Raw genomic sequence first — 22,351 nt, forward strand, 5'->3', positions numbered from 1 at the left:
GTAAGATTAATGCTGGAATGTCTTGTAGTGTGGAGGGGTTGAGGGTGCTTGGGGGTTGTCAGGTGAGCAGGAGCTGTTTTGAGAGGGGGGCGATTGTGCTGAGAGTGATTGGTTTTAGTGCAGGAGCTGATTCCTGGATTTCTAACCGTAGAATTGGGGAGGCTGGGGCAAGGCAAGGGCTCGGTGTGGGATCTGAGTCACGAGTTTCTAGTTTTGACTGGCATTATGAGATCAGGAGGGGCGGAGAAGTTACACATGGTGGTGCGATAGGTGGGCCTAGTGTACTTGTGTGGCTGGAGAGGCAAGAGGTGTGTGGAAAGTGTGGTCAGGGTGTTTGTGTGTAGGAGAATGATTATTGTGAGTGTTAGTGCAGTAAGTGAGAGTTGGTGCTGAGTGATGAATGTTTTGAGGTGAGAACATGGAGGGTGGTCGGGATATGTGGTAGGATGCATTGAGCTCTGTGGGATGGGGCGTGGTGTAGGGCACAGTGGAGGTGGGCAGGCACGGCGCACTATGGGCTGCAGTCAGTTTTTCTTGAGCGGGCACAGTCTGTTAGCAAAGCATTTGGCACAGTGGGTGGAAATTCAATTGGCAATGCGAAAGAAACAGTAGACTAGATGGGAATTGCTATACAACTGTCTTAACAGGCGCAAAAGCAGCTTGCTGTGCATGAAAACCCTTGGTATCTACATCGATGCTGCCTTATCCTTCTCCAAACAAACTAATGCAGTAGGATCATCAGCCGCTTACACCTGCAAGCTGATCACTGCATGCAGGCCGTTTATCTCCTCACCCAATTGCATTACTCTTGCTAGAGCATTAGTCCTATCCAAAATAGACTATTGTGATGCCCTTTACTTAGGCACTAGCCACAAAAATATCAACAAATTTCAAGTAATTCAAAATAATTCCATCAGGGCCGCCCTCAACATTCCCAAAAAAGCGCACATCTCTGAGACCAGACGCACACTACGCTGGCTCCCAGTCGAGCACAGAATATCCCTCAAAACTTTGGCCCTTACACACAAAGCCAGAGCCAACCTGGCACCAGCATACCTTACCAACCAACTTATGCCTCACACCTCCTCAAGACCACTCAGAGCAGCACAAGCTAACACTATGTTCATACCGAGATTCAAACTTCATAACTCGGGAGGAGCTAGCTCCCCTGTACAAGCTTCTAAATTATGGAACACAATCCCTGCGCTTTTGCGAGCAGAACCTTCATTTAACCTATTCAAACACAACACGAAGTGTTGGCTTCACAACATGGACTCTATGACAGCCTAACCTACTGTTCCCAGCGTGATTGACTGCTGACTGCACACTTTTGTGATTAATGTATTTATCTTAGACTATGTACGTATGACATGTTTGATCTTGTATATATGCACTTGCAACACTAAGTATGTACATACCTGTAACTGTAACACAACCCTTTGACTGCTTTTAATTGTAACTGTAACCAGATCTAACGTACGTGCCCGTATGCCCCCGGCCTGGCTGCGCTTTATAAATAAAATAAACAAACAAACAAACATGAGGCACGGTGGGCTAAAAATGGTTTGCTAACATGTGGCATAATGTCCGAAAACGCAATTAGCAATGCGAGGGGCGCAGTAGGTTATAAGCAGATTTCTTAAATAACTGTCATAACAGGCGCAAAAGCAATTTGCTTTGCTCAAGGCACGGTAGGCTTAAAGCGATTTGCTAAACAAGTGACACTATGGACTGAGGATAGTTTATCTTAAGCGGGTGCAGACTGTTAGATCTAGTTAGCAAAGCACCTGGCACAGTGGCCTAAAAAAGCAATGTATAGCCTGATGTATAGTCTGTCGCCATGGGCAGTGGCCAGATTGTCTGAGTCGTGGCATAAGGTCAGGACCTGAACAATCTGATACTGGCCATGACTACGAGGGACTACCAGTGTGGTTTAGAGTGGCCATGTCCAACAGGGGCCAGCTATGTGGTAAAGGTTTGGGAAATTTGGATAGGTTTGAAAGGGAAAACAAATGTGCTTGTGCTAATATTGTCATAGGGTTCCCTCTTTGCCTTCTGCAGGCCGCCATGGAAAGGGAAGATGGGCTCTGTACAGAGACCTGCCTTCCCTTTCCATGGTGGCCATCTTGAAAAATATTGGAAAAGGATTTTCCTTCCTACACCGGGACACCGTGCCGATCCCATTGTAGGAAGAAAAAAAACTTTAGCACCTTGCGTTAATGCTTTGGCAACCTGGGGTGCTAATGGCCTTCATCCCCCATTACAAGGGCTGGAATGGGGGGGATAATGGTCCGGAGCCCTCTATAGCCGTCCTCGCTTCGCTTACTTGCCGGGCTGTTATCCTCCATTCCAGTCGCTGTAAAGGGGGATCAATGCCACATTATTCCCATTAGCATAACGTAAAATGCTAATGGAAATGTTGGAAAATTGTATTGAACTTTGAACTTTACTAAGACATGTTTTTTTATGTTTTGTTTTTATTAAACATAACTTTGCAGGAGAGTTTAGAATGTAAGGTGGGGGGTGAGGGAAAAGGCACCGAGCACTAATATGGAGGGGCAGGTGGACAGGGGAAGGTGCTGCACCTGTGTTACATCTAGTTAGGGGGAAGTGTTTCTCATGCGCTTTGATTACAACTTCAAAAGCACTTCGAAATTGCATCCCGCCTGGAGATTGGTGTGTTGTGGTACATACAGAGGACTATTGTCTTTGAAAGATATGGATCAACAGCGTTTTCTATTGCTTGCAAGGTAGCTGGTGGGATTTTGTGTCCAACAGAAGTTGTCTGTGTGGTGGCAGCATTGGTTGAGGGAGATGAGGTGGAGGAGGACAGTCTACTACTTGCTAAGAAAGGAACAACCTTTCCGAGAGCATTGCAGTGGTTGGATTGGGTGTGACAGTGCATGGAGGTGGTCCCGTGGTAGATCTGTCCAGGCAGTCCATGACTGAGGGTGCATTTCACTTTGGTAGCTTTAGCCTTTGGTACATTCCCAACAGTGGTAAAGAACTGCCACCCCCATGATTCTCTCTGGGTACTAGAGGTAGGCACTTCCTCTACCTCATCTTCTTGGTCCTCTCCATTGTCTTTGGAAATACTGTGCTTTTTATGTTGTGTGGGTCCTCCAGCTGATGGTGGTGGTGGTTCTTGGGCAGGAGGGATGGCAATACTGAAGCCTTTTTTAAGATAAATAGCAGTTTTGCTAATATTCTTCAAAGTATGTGCTCTGTGGTAGATTGCACATGGATTATGTGTAAGAATAGGTGTAGGAGCTGTGCAAGACTACATTTTGAGCTTGACATTTCTTAGATCAGTAGAAACTGCAGTTCCAAATTGTCCGCGAAGCACGGTTTCCGATCGCGAAGTGCGGACGCGTTCCCGAACACATCATCATGCTGCGTGTGCACAAGGTCATGTGAGACTGTCCAGAAAGTCTGCAATGGCGTCAGACGTTTTGCGGACGTCGACGAATTTAAACACAGTGAACCAAGTTGCAAGAAGTGTTAAAAATGATCCTAGAAGGTGGGATATGGCAGAGTTTTAAGGTGAATCTTTGTAGAATGGACACAAATATTGCTATATTGGGTAAGTATGATTTTAGAAAGTTATAGGAAATTAGAATGCACTGGTAAAAACCCATGAAATTCACTGAAAAAACTTTGTTAAAAGGACTTTTTGGTAAAGATACACTAAAAAAACCTATGAAATTCACTGAAAAACCTTTGTTAAATGGACGTTATGGTTAAGTTGCACTGATAAAAACCTATGAAATTCAATGAAAAAACTTTGTTAAAGGGACGTTATGGTTAAGTTGCACTAATAAAACCCTATGAAGTTCAATGAAATCAAGTTGTTAAAGGGACGTTATGGTTACAATCTAAACAGAAAAACCTCAGAAATGTACCATTTATGGCAAGTTAAGCAACCATAACTCCCATCAACACCATGCACTGCTAAAACTAACACCCAGGACATCAACGATGACATCGCAAATGTCATTGATGACATCACATATATGGGCCACTTTTTTTTGTTCAATGACATATCTAGGCCATCACATTGTCGTGCACACGTTGAATGAAATTGCACACTGCTTTAAAATGACAAGGACTTCTATTGGCAGGCCCCTTTTAGTTTGGGAATAATTGATAGGAGGAGATTTGAAGTGAGTAGTCAGAGGACCAAATGTAATATATCAAAAGGTCTAAAGGTCATTCTTTCATCTAATTGGCTGATGAAGGCAAGGTGATTCATTTTGAGTATAAGATCCTATATTCTAGTTATTTTAAAAGGTCCTACACTTTTTTATTAACTTACAACTAGTGTGAACTTGAATCCCTTAAAACAAAGACATGGACCGGAATCCCAGAATGCATGGCTCATGGATTGGAATCCCAGAATGCATGGCTCAGTGTCCTGCATCTTCCTGGTTCTAGGTAATAACTAGTGGGAACTGGAGTCCCTTAAGACAAAGACATGGACTGGAGTCCCAGAATGCATTGCTCATGGATTGGAATCCCAGAATGCATGGCTCAGTGTCCTGCACCTTCCCATTTCTAGGTAATAACTAGTGTGAACTGGAGTCCCTTAAGACAAAGAGATGGACCAGAGTCCCTGAAGGCATGGCTCAGCGTCCTGCACCTTCCTATCTCTAGGCAATAACTAGTGTGAACTGGAATCCCTTAAGACAAAGACAAGACATGGACCGGAGTCCCAGAAGGCATGGCTCAGTGTCCTGCACCTTCCTATCTCTAGGCAATAACTAGTGTGAACTGGAATCCCTTAAGACAAAAGCATGGACCGGAGTCCCAGAAGGCATGGCTCAGTGTCCTGCACCTTCCTATCTCTAGCCAATAACTAGTGTGAACTGGAATCCCTTAAGACAAAGACATGGACCGGAGTCCCAGAAGGCATGGCTCAGTGTCCTGCACCTTCCTATCAATAACTAGTGTGAACTGGAATCGCTTAAGACATAGACATGGACCGGAGTCCCAGAAGGCATGGCTCAGCGTCCTGCACCTTCCTATCAATAACTAGTGTGAACTGGAATCCCTTAAGACAAAGACATGGACCGGAGTCCCAGAAGGCATGGCTCAGCGTCCTGCACCTTCCTATCAATAACTAGTGTGAACTGGAATCCCTTAAGACAAAGACATGGACCGGAGTCCCAGAAGGCATAGCTCAGCGTCCTGCACCTTCCTATCAATAACTAGTGTGAACCGGAATCCCTTAAGACAAAGACATGGACCGGAGTCCCAGAAGGCATTGCTCAGCGTCCTGCACATTCCTATCAATAACTAGTGTGAACCGGAATTCCTTAAGACAAAGACATGGACCGGAGTCCCAGAAGGCATGGCTCAGTGTCCTGCACCTTCCTAACAATAACTAGTGTTAACTGGAATCCCTTAAGACAAAGACATGGACCGGAGTCCCAGAAGGCATGGCTCAGCGTCCTACACCTTCCTTACAATAACTAGTGTGAACTGGAATCCCTTAAGACTTAGACATGGACCGGAGTCCCAGAAGGCATGGCTCAGTGTCCTGCACCTTCCTATCAATAACTAGTGTGAACTGGAATCCCTTAAGACAAAGACAAGACATGGACCGGAGTCCCAGAAGGCATGGCTCAGTGTCCTGCACCTTCCTATCAATAACTAGTGTGAACTGGAATCCCTTAAGACTTAGACATGGACCGGAGTCCCAGAAGGCATGCCTCAGTGTCCTGCACCTTCCTTACAACAACTAGTGTGAACTGGAATCCCTTAAGACAAAGACATGGACCGGAGTCCCAGAAGGCATGGCTCAGTGTCCTGCAACTTCCTATCAATAACTAGTGTGAACTGGAATCCCTTAAGACAAAGACATGGACCGGAGTCCCAGAAGGCATGGCTCAGTGTCCTGCACCTTCCTATCTCTAGGCAATAACTAGTGTGAACTGGAATCCCTTAAGACAAAGACATGGACCAGAGTCCCAGAAGGCATGGCTCAGTGTCATGCACCTTCCTATCTCTAGGCAATAACTAGTGTGAACTGGAATCCCTTAAGACTTAGACATGGACCGGAGTCCCAGAAGGCATGGCTCAGTGTCCTGCACCTTCCTATCAATAACTAGTGTGAACTGGAATCCCTTAAGACAAAGACATGGACTGGAGTCCCAGAAGGCATGGCTCAGCGTCCTGCACCTTCCTATCAAAAACTAGTGTGAACTGGAATCCCTTAAAACAAAGACATGGGCCGGAGTCGCAGAAGGCATGGCTCAGTGTCCTGCACCTTCCTATCTCTAGGCAATAACTAGTGTGAACTGGAATCCCTTAAGACAAAGACAAGACATGGACCGGAGTCCCAGAAGGCATGGCTCACTGTCCTGCAGTAATTTGTCTGGAATTAATCCATTCCACAGGGAGACACATTCATTCTTGCTTGGCCAGGTTGGAGGTATCATCAACATTGCGATCGGAGGGGGCTTTAACCACAAATGCAATGCCCGCTTTGCCTCGCTCGTTTCATCGTATCTTTTTCTGTCTTCTCTGAGCAGTCTTCACTGCGTTAGCCAGGAGCACCAGCCGGATGGGTTGGGGATTCAACCTATGATGACTGGAGAGAGGAGGCGAGTCTTGGGGGAAGGTAAGGCATGCACTAAGAGCGTGTGTGCCTCTGAGCCTGTGGACAAACACATGGAAAGGGGGCAAATGGACGTGCAAGACACTGGTCTTTCAGCCCTTGAAGTTGTTTTGTAATGTGCATCTACGGCAGAGAGTGCACCCCCAGAACCCAGGACATGTGCAGACTTGAAATCAACTGCTGCAAAAAAGTGAAAGGCCAGAAAACAAGCATTCTCTGCCTACGCCCCAAGACTATGGAACCTCCTCCCCGTCAGCATCAGACTTGCCACCATGCTCTTAAAATTCAGAAAATAACTCAAGCCTCACTTCATCAAAGAATCTTTCCGCCTCAATACCTAGGCCATCACATCATCCCCCGCGCCACCTGACTTTCTAGACACTGCCCGCACCTCTTCTGTGCCCCTCTGCATCCTACCCTGTATATCTGTTCTGTTGTTACCTCTGAAAAGCAATCTGTTATGCATCTGCACTGTTGTAATCTTCTGTTGGTGCTCCGTTGTGTATCTGTGGTGGTGTTTACCTCTTTAAAGCGCTCCATTGCTTCTTAAACTAGGTGCGTACTCATTATATACCATAAAAATAATTATAATAATAATTACCATCTTAATGCTTCCTCGGTTTGTGTTTAACCAGTATAACTGTCTATGTCACACAATCTGCTGGTGAAGGGGACTCTTTTGTGCAAAGCCATTATCATAGGGAGCACAAAGCAGCTTCCCCTAAATAACAAAGCCTTGAACCCAATGGAAGGGGACTGGCCTCATCATTGACACTCATTAGCCTGCAGGCGTGTCTAACTCCAGCCTCGAGGTCCACCAACCTGGCAGGTTTTAGGATGTCCCTTAATTAATATTCATGAGAACCTATTTGCATATATGTAGAATCATTGTATGTAAAAGTATCTCATGAATATTAATGAGGGGCATCCTGAAAGTCTGACATGTTTCCTGCCCTCAATGCCAGGAGTTGTGCAGCCTTGCATTCGAGGGTCTGAGATGCAGGAGTGGGCTATGAGACGAAGCAGCACATTATCATTAACATTACTGTTGATATTTATATTATTCTTATTATTATTATTAGTGTTCCTGTTGTTACCAGTACTAGCAGCATTATCCTTGAAGTTATACATAATGTTGTTGCCTCGTTATTTTAGACCCACTGCTCTTGCTCCCTTGAGCGATCTCCGAGAAGGGTAACGAGGGGCGTCCGGCAATTGTTCTTCTCTAATGGACTTACATTTCTCTTGTAGACTGATTCTGACTACCTGGAAGACATAACCCCCTTAGAGATCGTTCTGTCTCTAAAAGAGCAAAGCTTCTTCGCTGTTCTCCGAGCTGGTTTCCGTGGCATTGCCCTCTGTAGATTACAATGTGTTCCAAAATGTAATGCTTCATCCTTCAGACCCGTCCTCTCAGGCTTTCTGATTGGCTGGGTGCCCGCTGGCACGGCTCTACAAGCTCCATCAGTAGTTATATCTTCTGGGCTCTCCTGGGACATGCCTGGAAACCCAAATGAGCCCTCCGCCTGCAACTACACCACGGAGAGTAGTGATTCCTCAATCCCCAGCGGTCAAAGAAGGGCATCGTGGTCCCTACGGAACCAGCGAGAAGAGGACTAGCCTCTAATTTATTACCACCTCTATGATCATCCATCACCCTGCAACCGGCCGCAGGCCACCAGACGACGGCAAGCAGCCTGCGGACGACACAATCGCTTTCCACGCCGTTCCTCAACGTGCAGTCATGGCGTAGCATGTGCAAGCGGCTCTATGACCTCAGCTGTAGGACAACTGCTAGGAGTGAGGAATTACCATTGGCAACATGTCTATCAGGCAGGCCATAGCCGTGACTACTCATGTGTGACAACGCTGGAGCTTGGTGCACCCTCAGGAACAAACACAACTAGGATCTCAACTCTAAACCAGCCGGCCTGCAAAATGGATATTGCAAGTGCTTTTCAAAAGGATTCAAATGTAAGATTGTGGGGCTTATTTTTGAAAAAGTTGCTCTGGCAGGCGACTCCTTTGAATCCCTATTGAATGTCAGGTAATTAGGCAATATTGATTGCACTAGTTTTTATCAATTGTCGCGGGTCACTGGATTTGGAGGGATATTAAGCCCATACCGTCCACAAAGTAACAGGAAAAACAGAAAACTCCAGGACTCAGCTCGTGGGAGCCGAAACGCGTAACCAAGTAGAGGGCTTTGTAACAGATTGTGCAATTAAACAATCAAGTCTTAAACTGGCGCTGAGTCCTGGAGTTTCCTGTTTTTCCTGCTTTTCACAAGGATTTCCCTGTTTTACTAATGTATTTAATTCCAAGTAAGTAGTTTCCATACCCCAATTTCTAGGGGTATATTAAATCCATGTAATGTTCTCATGCTCAAAATACTGGAATAAACCCAAAATATAGCCATGGATGGATATTAAAGTCCAGGCAATAGTGCCTTATTAAAGTCATTGTATTTGAATACATTGTCTTTGTGCTTACAGCCACAGATAAAAATAAAACATTCAATTATTAATCCTAAATACCATTTTTAATACAAATATTAATATAAATATTATTGTGTAAACCTCTAATAAGGAATAACATTTTATTTAAACTACAAAAAAAGGATATGGTTCAGGCATTGGAGCATTTTAGTCTAAGCAGGTAGCCTTCCTTAAAGTTTCATAAAGCTACAACATTGGGAAAGACTTGCATTTATGAAGGAAGGGAATTCCAGAGTGTGGGTGCTGCAGCAGATAAGGACCGCTGCTAAAAAGTGGATTTAGTAACTATAGGTTTCTCTAAATGCTAATTGTCCCTTCGGTGGGACAAATGTTTGAAAATAACTTCAATTGTATGTAAAGAAAGTGGCGACCAATTTCACCCAATTAATGTGCAACGCTGTAAGGAAGGAAACCTTGAAGTGATTTAGAGCGCAATGGGCAGCCTGCGAAAGAGTGGGAGATGAAAGTCGTATGGTGGACCTTCTAAGGATCAGACTCTCACCATACAGAACCATGTACCTTGGACTTCTGGGACAGTTATGTCCCTTACTGTCCGATCATCATATGACCACTATTGCAAGGGCAATTGCCAATTCCAAAATCGAGTATGGTGTACGATTTGCTTCCGGGGGCCAACACAACAAACATTAAACGTTTACAGGTGGGGCGGAACACTGCTGCCGTGATTGGCTGCTAATATTCCCCATCAACAGCATATTTTACCAGGGCTATGGGAAACACCTAAATAACGAGCAGATAGACTAGGACTATGGGAAATACCTAAAGAACCTGCAGATAGACCAGTGCTATGGGAAATACCTAAACAACCGGCAGATAGACCAGGACTAGGGAAAATACCTAAAGAACCTGCAGATAGACCAGTGCTATGGGAAATACTTAACCAACCGGCAGATAGGCCAGGACTATGGGAAATACCTAAACAACCGGCAGATAGACCAGGACTAGGGAAAATACCTAAAGAACCTGCAGATAGACCAGTGCTATGGGAAATACCTAAAGCACCTGAGGATAACCCACTCCTATGGGAAATACCCAAAGAACCTGCAGATAGACCAGGACTGTGGGAAATACCCAAAGAACCTGCAGATAGACCAGGACTATGGGAAATACCTAAAGAACCTGCAGATAGACCAGTGCTATGGGAAATACCTAACCAAAAGGCAGATAGACCAGGACTATGGGAAATACCTAAAGAACCTGCAGATAGACCAGGACTATGGGAAATACCTAAAGAACCTGCAGATAGACCAGGACTATGGGAAATACCTAAAGAACCTGAGGATAAACCACTCCTATGGGAAATACCCAAAGAACCTGCAGATAGACCAGGACTGTGGGAAATACCCAAAGAACCTGCAGATAGACCAGGACTATGGGAAATACCTAAAGAACCTGCAGATAGACCAGTGCTATGGGAAATACCTAACCAAAAGGCAGATAGACCAGGACTATGGGAAATACCTAAAGAACCTGCAGATAGACCAGGACTATGGGAAATACCTAAAGAACCTGCAGATAGACCAGTGCTATGGGAAATACCTAAAGAACATGCAGATAGACCAGACCTATGGGAAATACCTAAAGAACCTGCAGATAGACCAGGACTATGGGAAATACCTAAAGAACCTGCAGATAGACCAGGACTATGGGAAATACCTAAAGAACCTGCAGATAGACCAGGACTATGGGAAATACCTAAAGAACCTGCAGATAGACCAGGACTATGGGAAATACCTAAAGAACCTGAGGATAAACCACTCCTATGGGAAATACCCAAAGAACCTGCAGATAGACCAGTGCTATGGGAAATACCTAAACAACCGGCAGATAGACCAGGACTAGGGAAAATACCTAAAGAACCTGCAGATAGACCAGGACTAGGGAAAATACCTAAAGAACCTGCAGATAGACCAGTGCTATGGGAAATACCCAAAGAACCTGCAGATAGACCAGTGCTATGGGAAATACCTAAAGAACCCGCAGATAGACCAGTGCTATGGGAAATACCTAAAGAACCCGCAGATAGATCAGTGCTATGGGAAATGGGAAGACATTGTGCCCCACAGGAGAGGTGATGGACAGAGGGGCTAAGTGTGTTTGCTCCAATCATTGTCTATTGGCATATGTTTAGCTCTAGGAGACTGACCTAGTCCTGCAAATCAGCCGTGTGGGATGGCAAATATTTTGCAAAACTAATTACAACTGTTTCTCCCTAAGCAAATAACCTCTAACTGTATAAAATGTTTATCCGCGGTGGGTGATGTTGCTAGCTCCTATCAACCAGTTCTTGTACACTCTTCTGCTTGATTTGTGCTTACCCAGCTGTAATAAACTGCATCACTTCTTGCTTGGTGTTTGCCCCTTCTTGGGTTACTTTTGCTGTCTGATTGATTACATGCCCTTGGAGGACCCCCGATAGATCATCAATTCCCTAGGCATACTGAGGGTATTCCAGCAGCCCTCCAGGGGGGTGTGTGGTTTCAGCGACCGTAGACCAGTTCTACACGCACCACCAAGGAGGTTTTCAGACACTGAGTTCCCAAAGGTCTGCCTGATCCTGAACGCCCCCCGCGCTCAGCAGGGGATTGAGCCAACATGGAAGGCTCAGTCCCGAGAGGACATGAGTATCTCTAGGACATGTGAGTGTACCCGTGCATGTATGCGCTGTGTCATGGTTGCATGACCACGAGGGGATGGAGTATTTTCTTTTGTGGTGTTTAGGATGCATCCTCAAGAGGGCAGGACAATCTGCCATTGTACTCGTTTTTAGTATAATCCGCCCCATAGGGAGGGGATTTGTGGCGGGCACGGCTGCATTAGAAGGGTGCATAGAAAGTGCAGACCCTGTTAGACGGGAGTTGTGCGTAGTGCATGCGATTGTATAGTAGTGTTATTTTTAGGAAAAAGTGCAGTGTTTTCACTTTATTTGTTGAAGGAAAAGCACCACAAAGTGGTGTATGTCTGTACGTGTATGAGTATTGACTATCAGTGAATAAAGTTTGTTTATTGGGGTTTTTCCTTTTCTTTTGGGGCTCTTTCCAAGATTGAACCTTTGGTGCCTACGGTACTAGGTGTACAATACAGCGTTTGGCATAGTAGTGGTGGTCAAATATCCAAGTTCTTATACCCTCACACCAATGTTGTAAGGTAACATAAATTAATTTATAGTAAGTATAAAACTAAGTGTTAATTATTGTATGGTAATCTGACTTGAGGTACAGAGGAGAAAAAGTCAACCCTGGCACATCGGTTGAGAAACTGAAACAGAACAAGACAAAGTTTCCTTTTTGGGAACTCCCATTCCTCGCACACTATTCTGGGCCCAATAATGAAGCCAAACTTTCAGGGAAAACAGTCCATAGAGATTAAAAAGTCATACAGTCTTCTATGTATTTCAATGATAATTTATAAATAACAATTTCATAGAAAGCAAAATATTCTTTGTGTCACAAATGTGGCTTGAAGCGATTTTTCAAATTGTATTTATTCTTTAAGCACAACATGTTTCGAGATATTGGCCCTCATTACGGGTACGGCAGTAACCATGCTGGAAAACCGGCAGGTAGCCACCGGACGTGTAAACAGTTACCGGGGCCTGACTTGCTGGTAACACCAAGGTATTATAACCCCGGCGGCCGGTAAGTCAGGTGCCAGTAATATGTTGTTCCCTATTCCCATTGAAACCAATGGACTCAATGGGTATGGGGAACACAGAAGCACTGGCACCGTTAATAACGGTGCCGGTGCTTCCATGAAAGCTTGTGGGCGGGTGCCAGTCTGCCCGGCAATTCAGACCTGCCGGGTGGGAGGGCACCTGCCCATTAGGCATACACTTTGCCGGTCCGGAAACAACCGTGCGGTAAACTTACCGGCAACGTTGTTTCCAGACCAGCAAAGTTGTAATGAGGGCCATTGCCTCTCTTCATCAAGGAAATTGTTTTAATGAATACATTCAAATTAAAGAAAGTCCTCAGATGCTTTAAATAAGTGCACTTACATTTTACCAACAGATTCAGATTCCTGTTGTCCACAGGGAGCAGGGTTCGCTCAATAAAGATAAAATAATGTGATCTCCTCTTTTCCACGTTAATCACTCGTTGTAGCGAGAATAGTGTTTTGCCAATTCTTCAATCATTTATAGTATAAAGTCCATGGAACATTTATTGAGAATCTGTTCCCAATGTTTCACAAATTCTTGGTTTTCTTTGCAGAGTATTTGGTGAAGGTATACCCCTAAACCTCTAGGGATTCTTTTAGATTTGTGGTATTGTGCTAAGGTACATATATATATGGATTATTATTAGTGATTTATATCATCATTGAATTCTATACGTTCCCGCCACGTCTAGATGAGTACAACAGACTACTTATTAAAAGGATTAACATTGCCTTTCACATTCTTTAAGATGTCGACATCCCACAATAAGGGCATTCGTTACTACGAAAAGAACATGGTCAATCTTGTTTACAAATATGATGTCACAAACGTCAGATGTGATGATGTCATCATGATACATTCATGTTGCTATTAAAAGCGGACATTTGGCAGGGATTTCTTAGACGCGTACCGTGAACCACTACATACTCGGAAAGAAATACTTCTGGGTAAGTGGAATTCTCCACTTTAGGTATTTGTTTTTTTGATTCATATATCATGTGGGATGTCTTCTTAAGCCCTGCTTTTTTCAATGGATCCATAGAGGACTTAGACATCTTCCTTTATGCAAGAACAAGCAGTGGTTACTGCTAGCTTCCTTTAGGTGAGCAGTGTTATACATGCTTTTTTGCCAGTTCTATAGAAACACTCCTATATACTCATATCCTCCCCTTTTCACTTTAGAATAAGGGGAATGACACTTTAGGTGCCTCACATGAAGATTTCGTTAATGACCACACATTATGGAGTAGAGTCCGAAAGGTTAGTTATTACCGACTTGTATGTCTTTTAATTTCATTTCATCATGGGATGTTTTTTCGCAGGGGGTTTTACCGCAAATTTTTTTAACGAAAAAACTTATCTCATTTTTTATTTTTTTATTTTTGGGGGAATTCACCCCAAATTCCGATCTCCTTTAATTTTTTATATATTCCCGAACACCCACACCCAATTTATATATTTTCTAACCAAAAAATTATTTTGTAGAATTGATTGAAAATATGACCCTGATGAAGAGAGACAATATTACGAAACACGTTGGGCTTAAATAATAAATAAAATTTGAAAAATCGCTCCAACCCACATTTTTGACAAAAAGGAATATTTTGCTTTCTTTGAAATTGTTGTTTAAGAATTATCATTGAAATACATAGAAGACTGTAGGAGGCTTTTGCTCTCTATGTACAGTTTTCCTTGAAAGTTTGGCTTCATTATTGGGCCCAAGATAGACTGCGGGGGAGGGGAGTGCCCAACATAGTAGTGGTGGACGCCAGCTTGAGGAAGGGCGTGGGTTGGCGTCCGTCTGTACTAACGTAGATAAAGGTGGGCCTGTGGACAGGGCCACAGGTGTGCTAAGGCATCCAGTCTTTCCATCGAAAAAGTTTCCGACAACACTTTTTCCATCTAAAGTTTGCAACAAATGTTTTTCCATTGAATGTATGTGTGTGTGGGATAAAGGGTTAATTTTCTTTGGGGTGGGTTTTTATAGGCAAAAAGCAGGGAGTTTGGGGGTGACCCCCCAAAAAAATAATAAGAATGCATTTGATGGAAACAAATTTGTTACGAAACTTTCGATGCATTTTATTTTCATTTTGTTGTAAAGTTTTCGATGGAAAGCCCATAAACCGTGTACTAACACAAAGTGAGTGAATGGCCCTGTGGAGAGGGCCAGGTATTGTAAATAGGGCGTAAGGCGAATGAGAGTGAGGGTGTGAACGGAGAAAAAATAAATAAGGTGGGCAATGGTAAATAGAAAAATGGGAAGGGGTGGAGGGGACACAACACCCAACAGGGAATAGAAGATAAAGGTTTGGATAGTGGCTTTTCGGGATAGCCCCCTCGATCACATGATTTAGCCTATATTAATAAGTTTCATATTGACAGCAACAGAGGTAAGAGATTTAAAAAGCCTCAAAGGAGAGGCCGAGCCTCAAAGTGGCATCTTAATTTCAATAGCTACTTTATTCTGCTTTATTCTGCTGGGACTCATAGACCCAGGAGACGGAAGGGGCCTTTCTGGCTTTGCCACATTGAGCGGATCACAGGCTGTCTTCTGAGGAGTGCTACGGATGAGCAAACTAGCTCAACCCAGCCCCTGCTATTCTTGGCTGCGTCAGTACCTACTTTTCATTTTCTCTATAAGGGCAAAATAACACTACTCACATCTTCCTGGGCAATATGAGCAAGCAACAGAGCTGGGCTCTTTCCCAGGCTGAAATGATACATTTTAGAGGTGTTTTAAAAAAAGCCTTCCTAGGAAGACTGCTGTGTGGAAATGTTCTTATTCTAGACTGGTTTAATCAGGAGTGGTCGATCACAGCAGCCTGCGTTGGAGCCCAAGAAGGGGTGACGAGGGTCCTTTACTAACTAAAGAGGTGGAATTCATTGAGTAAAAGTAATTGCCTATTAATTGAAACTCGCGTTGTGGCTCCCCTCTGCCATATTGGAATGAGGTGTTTGGGGGCAAGTCTGCCGAATCCAAATCTATTTTCACAGAAGAATCCGTACCAGCCTTGAGGGTACAGATGATCCCACATCAATAGCGGGCCTGGCGCCAACAATAGGGCCGGTAGATGAGAAATGATGGATGCTAGTACATAAAGATTCCAATGAATACAAGAAGAGAGGAGTGGTGTACTACTTATATTCCATTCCTGTCCTGAGGAAGGCCGCAGCAGTATTTAGCCTGATCTAACGGCTAACGAGAACTGACTGAAACACGTGTCGACTGATATATTAAGAAATAGACACACATTGTTATCAGCTAGAGGTGTTGAGAAATGTTCAATACATGTTGTTAGTCTATATCCTCGCCATAGTGACTGGGTTGTAGTAGATGTTGTGTGCTGTTGTTTGGTGTGATAGTGAATGAATGTGTATGATGTATGTATGTATTCATTATAATGAGGAGAGGTGTCTGTAGTGATTTATTTTTTAGAATTGATAATATCAAGTGTTGCATTTGTAAATAACTGAATAAAAAGATATTATTTTTTTTTCAAAAGTGGGAAGTTTATAAGCACAATTAGAGTGTGGTTTCACTCTGTCTAGTACTACAGTTCTTGATCATTGTTTGATGTATACATGTATAGCTTGAACTCAATATGTAATAGCTCAGTAACAGTCACCAAACCTGCTGTGCTACCTTAATGTTTTCGAGGCTCTCGCCCAACTTTAAAGAATTCAGCTTTGCAGGTGCATTGTATGAACTCACTGCATTAGCAGCAGTGCAGTTCATGCACATGCTTCACAGCCAATCGTGTGGTCTCTCCAGCAGCAGTGACAATGCGTGCAGTCTCATTTGGGAAGTGCAGTTTGCATCTGACAAGTCTAAACATGTCTACGTGAGCAAAGTATGTTTAGCGTTCCCTTTGCTACCGAAGTAAGGGGGCAGTTGTCCCCTTGGCCCCCCATGTATTGGGCCACTGTGCTTGGAGGGAGGGTCTGCTGCATGTGCTTATTTACTTGTAGTTCCATGTAAGACCTGCTTGGCGGACATTTTATTGAAAGGAATTTGGACGTATAATTGCGAATGCAAATATTTTTTTTTTTTTTTTTTTTATTTATTATTGAAACGTCAGCCGTGGTATCACAACTTAGAAAAGAAAAAGTTGGACACCCATAGCTTTTGTTACATAGAAGACAAAACTGATCTTCAAAGGGGCGTCTTACAATCGGGTAACTAGATGTATTTGCAGACATATACAGCCTCCAGGGTTACAATTGCGTGCCCAGCAATTTTTGTTGGTTGGTGGGATCATTAATTAATTAGTAATTGCTTTTGCCTCAGAACTTAATAAGAGAAAAATGGAGTCCAAAAAGTTAACAATGGCACATGTGAGTTGGATGTCATGACCAGAAATTGCCCGACACCACCAATTGGCCATGTCGTTGTCCAGAGGAGCATATTTCCCAAGGTGACATTGTCGTTGGGTTTTCACCCCGGCACATGCTGTTATTAAATGATAAGACGATTCCCTGGCGGTGCAGCAAAATCGGCATATGTTGTCGACAGTGTCCTTGATTTTGCGTTGCCACAGCATTTCTTTAGATTGAATGGCGTTCAGTCGAAACTTCAAGAATTTTTCACGATATTGCGAGTTTGGACATTTTGTTAAATATCGGCAGGGTTTGTTCAATTTATGAACTGTGGTGTCTAATTTCAGCGTGGATTTCATTTTGTTGCGAAGTTCTAAATTGCAAATCCACGACCAGTTGTCAAATTTGATCTTTGCCAACTGTGGTAAGTTAATTAAATCCTCAATTGGTATGTCAGCACTATGTAGATAGGTTGCCAGGGCAGCTTTCCAGGCACGAAGTAGATGGTTGTTGGTAACTGCGTGTTTCTCAGCCAGAATTTGGTAAGCAGGGGACGGTGCAGCAACGCATATTTTCCTCCAGGCAGTCAATGATTTCCAGATTACAACAGAGTGTAGAGAGTTCAGCGATAGCTCATAACGGATCGCAGTGATGGAAACGTAGTTTGGAAGTCTTAAGACACGCCTCCAGAATATTGCCTCAAGTTTGTTCCAGTTCTGTGCGGCCAAATTCCATCCGGCCTCCGCTCCAAAGGCAATTGCAGGTATTACTTTTTGGACATAAAATATCAAAACTGGTGAGAGACTGAATTTTCCAAATTCTCTGTTTATCTTGGCACCTTGAATTGCGAACTGGTTCATTCGTGTGATCAGATCTTGCATCCAATCGTGTTCATTGATGGAATTATTGAACATGATGCCAAGATAACGGATGGACTTCACCGATGATAGTGTGTTATTCTCAATGGTCCATTTAAATGCTTGGTCTTTCCGTGATGTTGTTGTGCCGATAGCCATTATCTTGGTTTTGTCGACATTCAGGTTTAGGTCATTTTGTTTTAGATAGTCGCTGAGATTATTCAGCAGCCGTTGGAGACCTATCTGGGTACGATCAATTAAGACAAGGTCGTCCGCGTATGCTATGCAGTTTATCGGTGTGGTGTTGATTTTTGGAGAAAAGCACTGGACCCGTTTTAGGCAGGCTGGGATGTCTGCAATAAAGAGCTTGAAAAGCTCAGCTGCCAAAGGGCAGCCTTGTTTCACACCCCTATGTGTAGGAATTTTTGGTGACAAGTCGCCTTGGTTGTTGAGCCTTACTTGAATTGATGTACCAAAATGTAAGGCCTGGATGGGTTCCAATATAGATTTCGGACAATTCCAGGCTTGAAGTTTTGTCCACAGCAGGTCACGATTGATCATGTCGAAAGCTTGGCGTAGGTCAATAAAAGCAAGGAATAGTTTTTTCCCTGTTTGCAGAGTTTCCAGCTTTAAGATAGTTAGTATGAGTAAGTTGATTTCAACGCCTACGCCCTTGGTGAAACCTGTTTGTCTGATGTCTAGGATCCCTGCGTGCGAAGCCCAACCTTCAAATTTTTGACGAAGAGACGAGCCCAGGATTTTTCCGATAGTGTCGAGTAAGGCTATCGGGCTATAGTTGTTTGGAATCGCTCAATTTCCCCGCTTGAATATTGGAACCATGATAGCTTCCAGCCATGATTCAGGCATTTGTTTTGTGAACTGAATCGTTTTTAACAAGGCTTCTATCAAAATGGCCCATTGCCGGGCGTGTTTTTTCAACATGATATTAGTAATCATGTCAGGACCTGCGGCATGGGAATTCTTCAGATTCTTGATCATTTTCTCTATTTCAATAGCCGACATGGTTACCTCCCAGACGACACCGGAAAGCACGAAGTCTGAAGTACGTTCTTTTTCAGGCAACTGGTACACTTCAGAAAAGTGTTCTACCCAGGTAGTACTATTTATTTCGTTGGATATATAAGCTGAGCATCGGGAATTGCCAGAATTTAGGATGTCCCATATCTGACAGGTATTTTTGGTTACTAGTATTTTCATCATTGCTTCAGCCTTATTTTGGTCGATGATCATTTTGTGCGATTTCAACCAATTACGAAACACCTGTCGCCTTTGTTTAATTTCTTTCCTGAGTGTCTCGGCCATCAGGGGTGATTTTAAGAGCTTTTTCAGCTATCGAATGTCAGCTCTCATCGTTTTCTTTTGTGCCGAAATGATTGTGCTTGACACATGTTTGTGCACTGTTCCCATTGATCGGGCGGCGATGGTGGTGGACATCATATTGCTGACCAGAGGTGCGTAATTGACGTTTTGCTCTGCATAAAGATTATATAAGAGGTCGGTTAGTGCGTGGAGTTTTGGACCATTTATTCGTAGACGATTTCCTGCTGCATTTACTGTGATAGGTAGACCATAATGTCCTTTGAATAGTGCCCACTCAAGGGTGCATGAGAGGCGTAAGAGATCATGGTCACTATTCTGCATTTTTTCGACCTTTAAGTTTGTTATCTTGGCCATCATGTTTAAGGACACCCAGAAATAGTCCAGGATACTATGAGAAGTGTCGCAGTGCCAGGTTGAGGATGGAGGATCATCTCCTTTAACATTTCCGTTCACTAAGTGGCAATTTCGGTTTTGTAGTGCCTTCATCCAGGCCTTGCTTCTGCAAGATAGCTCATGTTCGCTCATGTTCGCCAAGGGGTAGATATATTTGTCGACTCGTGTCAAAGCCAAACCAAGTACAATTCAGGTCCCCGCAGCAGATTATTGACAGGTTTTTGTGTTTTAATACAGCGTTGTCTATGAGACTAATAATGGCCTTTAGAAACGTGGCAGTACTGATTTTATACGGATTCCAGTAGCCGTTAATAATCAGGAGATTGAGCCGTTCGTCTATGGTGCCTTGCGTCGATTGCATGTGTATCCCCTGAGTGAAGGGGTTCGGATTTGAGACTTCCATGAGTTTCCATTGGTTAGTTATTTTGGTCATTGTTAGTAGCCCAGAGTAAGGGCGACCTTGTGGATTTTTTATGGCGGGGTTTAGGTGAGTTTCAAAGCCGTCTTTCGTTGGAGCCTCTACGAGCCACGTTTCTTGTAGACAGATTATGATCACATACTGAAGGACGACTTCGAAATTGTTGAAGCGGTGTGTAAATCCTCTCGTATTCCATGATAAGATCTCGCTCCGAGGTTCACAGTCAGATGGTTGTGGCTATTGTTTCGTGTTGCGGGAGCGGGGTAATTGATTTTCCCTGGTTGACATTCGACTGTTCTGAGGATTTTGATTGTGTCGTAGTGAAATTGCCGCAAGTGACTGTCTTATCTCTTTGCAGCTTATAGAGGCATCAGCCTTAGATGAAGGTGAGAAAGACCGGATGTTAGGACTCATTGTGGGTGTCGGAGGTTCGGTCAAGATATCAAAGCCAAACGCCAGTAACTCATCGGAGGCACGTAACATAGTATTTCGTACAGAGGCAGAAGGAATATGCAAAATGACCTGGTCAGCAGTATGTTCAGTTGGATATTCAACAATCTTGATGTCGGCTGATTCGATTGTACGTAGCGATGGAATGCATTTGAATAGTCGCAATACATTTGCACGATTGAGATTGACATCGTTTTGTCGTCTTGAATGTTTTGAAAGCAAATATTAAAGTTGCGGGGCTTGGGGAAAGAGCATCATAAATGAAAAATAACAGTTTATTCTACGAGCTGTATTTTTGGTGACACACGAGGGTGGCACAGACCAGGGCAAAGGTTGGCTTGTTCCATTGGAGAATAACATTCTGCGACTTCATCTAGAGCAGTGCTCTGCAACCTACAACTCCCATCAGCCCTAGCCAGCATATTCAATAGTGTGGGATCATGGGAGTTGTAGTCTAAAAAGCATGTAGGGATCAGGTTTTATATTCCTGATGTAGAGCAATGATGATGAAGTGCTTTGATAATATGACACTTACAGGGAGGGGGATAATAACGCAAATAAATAACAATATTGGCCTGATTCACAGGACATTATAAAATACTTGCATGTAATGATAACATGGCATCAAAATTGCTGAAAGGGGAGTTGGTGTAGAAATCATGGAATACACTGCCCGGAACGCGAGTTTCGGTCACGCCTTGGAAGAGTGTAGCCTTGAGGAACAGGGATAGCCAATTTAGGGGCACAGGAATCTTTTGACCAGGATATTGCGGGGGTTATTGAATGAGCATTACACCCCCAAATATGTCAAGAATGAGAGGAGAATGCTAGCAGCAGATATCTACAGCACAAGAAAAAACTGTCTACTCTACAAATTTACAAATCACTTGGTCAACCTGCTGTGCAGAGTTTTTGTTATGCTAACAGCAGAAAGGGCTCCCATCGTAAACACGTGAATATTTTTAGAGGATCACTTGTTTAAATTAAAGGACCATCCATGCCTGCTAATGACCCAGCCTGCCCATGGTCCTGACAGATGTTGGGGTATTTAATTTAGGGTGTGCTCGTTTGAATGTTCAGCCGCTGTGTCTGCGCATTGAAACTTTTCATATGGTGTTCCAGGGTTCAGAGACTGCTGTAAGAAGCTGGTCTCGCCCACTTTATCTGTGCTGTATCCTCAAGTGCCAGGTTGCGGAAGGTAATTGTCACGTCTAGGTGAACATTGACTAAGCGTGACATATAAAAAATAAATAATGTACAGTACAATTACACCCTGTTGAACCTGCTTCACCTTAAATGAAGGATGCTGCTAGCATCTCATCCTCTTACATGTATCACTATTGAGGGTCAGGGTACAAAGGGTTGGTTGTTTCAAGCACCTTATAAATACACAAGTACATAAATAAATAATTAAAACACCAACGACAGATCTACAGATAATGGGCAACTATAGCGCCAAGACTCTTCACTTCAAGGGAACCTCTACAACAGAGGCCTGACTTTCTCATTCCAGGTCAACATGGGGCTCCCAGTGGCAGTCCCGGAATAATCCTGCTCAGTGAACTCTGGCCATCCAATTGGAGTTGAGCATTAGATCCTGGCAGTGATGGCTATTCATGCCTTTACTGGACCTGCATGTCTTTTAAGGAGCACAAGCATTGTCCCTGTACATTAGTGTTTTGCAATGATGCAACTCATGGTCTACACTCTTCGCAGTCACAAGGCCAATCAGTACATGCATTGACAAAGGCAACGGTTTTGACTTTTCTGAAGCATGGA

At 43.6% G+C, this 22,351-nt stretch overlaps 2 protein-coding genes across 2 annotated transcripts in view; one reads left to right on the forward strand and one right to left on the reverse strand.

Annotated features, from left to right (window-relative positions):
* The window catches only part of LOC138516908 (dedicator of cytokinesis protein 2-like), a 2,920,848-nt gene that overhangs the window by 1,491,452 nt on the left and 1,407,045 nt on the right, over window positions 1-22,351 (forward strand). The window lies entirely within an intron of this gene.
* The window catches only part of LOC138516907 (uncharacterized), a 595,653-nt gene that overhangs the window by 274,456 nt on the left and 298,846 nt on the right, over window positions 1-22,351 (reverse strand). The gene's annotated exons all lie outside the window — the stretch shown is intronic.

This window comes from Ambystoma mexicanum, chromosome 6q (genome assembly GCF_040938575.1).
Source record: "Ambystoma mexicanum isolate Mex_15411 chromosome 6q, UKY_AmexF1_1, whole genome shotgun sequence".
Lineage (NCBI taxonomy): Eukaryota > Metazoa > Chordata > Amphibia > Caudata > Ambystomatidae > Ambystoma > Ambystoma mexicanum.